Source organism: Lygodium microphyllum, chromosome 7 (assembly GCF_053477565.2).
Source record: "Lygodium microphyllum isolate KBCC chromosome 7, Lygodium_microphyllum_v1.1.10, whole genome shotgun sequence".
NCBI classification, from domain to species: Eukaryota; Viridiplantae; Streptophyta; class Polypodiopsida; order Schizaeales; family Lygodiaceae; genus Lygodium; species Lygodium microphyllum.
In genome coordinates, this window is record NC_141141.1 from 155,643,048 (window position 1) to 155,646,004 (window position 2,957).

General features: G+C 49.3%; 1 pseudogene; it reads left to right on the forward strand.

Annotated features, from left to right (window-relative positions):
• The first annotated feature begins 380 nt into the window (after nucleotides 1-380).
• Nucleotides 381-2,615, forward strand: LOC148034114 (receptor-like protein 44 pseudogene; annotated as a pseudogene).
• Nucleotides 2,616-2,957: the final 342 nt, after the last annotated feature.

Genomic DNA, 2,957 nt, shown 5'->3' on the forward strand with positions numbered 1-2,957 from the left:
CTAATAGTATAGACTAGGCGCTCTGTGCCTAGACTCGCCCCGGTGCGAAGGGGCGGGTGTGATTTTCGCAGCCAGGGCAGGTGCTGGACGTGTGGCACCTGCCCCCGCGTTTCTTTGTGGGGAGGTTGAGGGCTGCCATGTGGCACCCGCCCCCAACCTCCCCTTAACTAATAGTAAAGATGCCTGAAAAACCAAAAGTTAACATTTTACCGCTAGTAAACTGACCTAGTAAAATACATGTTGAAAAAAAATGAAGGCTTTGGGAGACAATGTGCCCGATGTACATTGCGTGCAGCGGTGCTGTATTAATGAATTTCCGCAGTTAGAAAAGATTAAATTTAAATTCGAGGGCGATACCCTCTTCGACAGAGCTTGCTTGGTCGAGTGAAGACTCAGACATGATGCATCTGGCCGACTCTCCAGTGGATTTGGTAATCTCAAAGTGTACTGAGCTACCAAGGACTCGAGTCTTGACTCGTTTGGGCCTTCTTGAAAGCTGTTATTTAGGAAATCATCCTGTGAGTAGAACTTGGAAGTGCACCATTTCCATGACTCGGCTTTCTGTCGGGAATCAGGAAGGTGAAGTATTTCCTGCCTTTTAGTGGGGCGGTAAGACTGGGACTCGGGAGAGATGTGTTGGTGCGCTGCGCTGCGCTGGTAACAACCAGCCACGATCACCCGACAACAATTATTTAAAAAAACAACACAAACACAAACATCCACGTAAAATTGCAGACAGAGGAAGTGCTTGTGAGGTGGAGAGCGTGCGGTCGACCGTCTCACGATGCGGCCAGGTTGTCTCAGGAAGAAGAATGAAAATGAAGAAAGACGGAAGGAAGATCTCTCTCTCTCTCTCTCGCCTCGGAAGGAAGGATATCCCCCCACTCTCTCCCTCTCTCACCCCCCTGGCGGAGGATCAGCTGGAGCACAAGGCAAAAAACAACCGTATCTAAATTTTCTTCAGCTTTGATCTCTCCTGCGAGCTTACTTCCATGAGCAGTGGGTTATGCACGCCTTCTTTGTACTTGGCTGATCGAGAATGCCTAATCTCGCTCAGCTGCTGGTCCTGTTGATTCAGCTGATCATCATGATAAGCACCACAGCATCAACGTGCTTGTCGCAGCCGCAGCTAGTAGGCGACGACTCTGCATGCTTGTTAGGTCTCAAGGCCTCGGTGCAACAGTTAGACGTAACAAATAATAATTTAGGCTCAGCGCCAGTCGACCTGAGTACGTGGTCTTCTGAAGCGCTGTCCAGCCCGTGCAGCGCCAGCGCCAGAGCCGATCAGACCACGTCCTCCTCGTCGTCGACGTCATCGTCATTTTCTAGCAATGTAATAGATAGAGTCGCGTGCAACAACAACCGTGTGTACGCCATCACTCTCAACGCCTCCAATCTGGTGGGTACAATCTCGCCCGCCATCGCCAACTGCACGTACCTGCAGATCCTGGACCTGTCCTCCAACGAACTGGCGGGCGCCGTACCCACGAGTGTGGGGAAGCTGAGCTACCTTACGAGCCTGAATCTTTCCAACAATCAGCTGGAAGGCCCCATACCTGTGGAGCTCAGCGCCTGCGCCTACCTCAACGACCTGGATCTGCACCGCAACAGGCTGTCCGGGAACATACCGGGCCAGATAGGCCTGCTGCAGAGGCTGAAGGTGCTGGACGTATCGGACAACGAGCTGTGGGGCGCCATTCCCACCACCCTCTCCAACAGCAGCAGTACGCCAGGCCTCCCTCGCTTCAACGCCAGCTCCTTCCAGGGCAACGACGGCCTCTACGGCTTCCCTCTGCCTCCCTCCGCCTCCCGCGGCCTCTCCGTCATGGCCATCGTCGGCATCGGCTTGGCCAGTGGTCTGGTGAGCCTCATCGTCAGCTTCTCAGCCGTCTGCATCTGGCTCCGTGTCACGGAACAGGGCTATGCTGCCGAGGAAGGCAAAATTTCCCAACTTATGTCCGAAAGCTGATTGACTGATTATTATGATCTGACGGTAAGAGCTCCTTCTTCAAAAGTTCGTTGTCTGAATCTACAAGACCCAACGGTCCATATTCTGAGGGGAATTGCCAAAGGCAGTCTTTATCCTCCCAACTTCTGGTGGCTCCTTTTCTCGACTCCCTTCCACCTTCGTGAATTTGGGTGTAACCACCTTCGTGATTCCTACGATTCTCTCAGGGACCCTCATCGGCTCCCGCTTTGCCACTCGAAGAACTCAAGTTGAAGCCATTCGTATTATGTGCTTTTCCATAGGTTATGCTTGGTAGATTGGCAATGTGGGCAAATAAAGGCATTTTGAGGCATTGTCACTTGACGCTATATTGACGACACTAGCTCGTGCTGGCCAGGCTTGTTAATTGTGCCTTGTACGGTTGGCATCATTGTAAAGTTCACGAGGCTACACCTCGTTCTCTTCGCTTCACATTTTTGTGAGCCTCATAATAAAGCAAAATAAACATAAAGCTTTGCATGTAACGATGTACATTGGATTGCTCCAGCAGTTGCCTTGCTTTACTTGTATCTCACTATGAAGCTCACGCAATACACATAGTGAAATAGAAGACGAAATCACGGTTCACTTGTAGAAGCAATAACATGCTTTGTGGTACAACTTACTTTGTGTAGCTACTACTATGATGCAATATACACCTATCTTTAATGGGTTTGGCAACTCAAAGTTACCGGTCAATGATGGGTTCATAATAAAATTTCATGTGCACATAAGTTATGCAATGTGTGCACACTATAATTTCATAGGGAAACTTGAAGTTACCATGCAAAGATGGGACAAAGGAAATGAAGAAAGATCCCATATCTAGGAAAAAAGTTTTTAAATTTGAAGGTAATTGCATGGTAGAGGTCATTGGTCTAGAACAAAAGGACTCCATATCCAAGTAGAATCCCTCTATACAGGGACATCATTTTAGGGTTGAATCTAAGAGTTGCTTCTTGAAGAATAA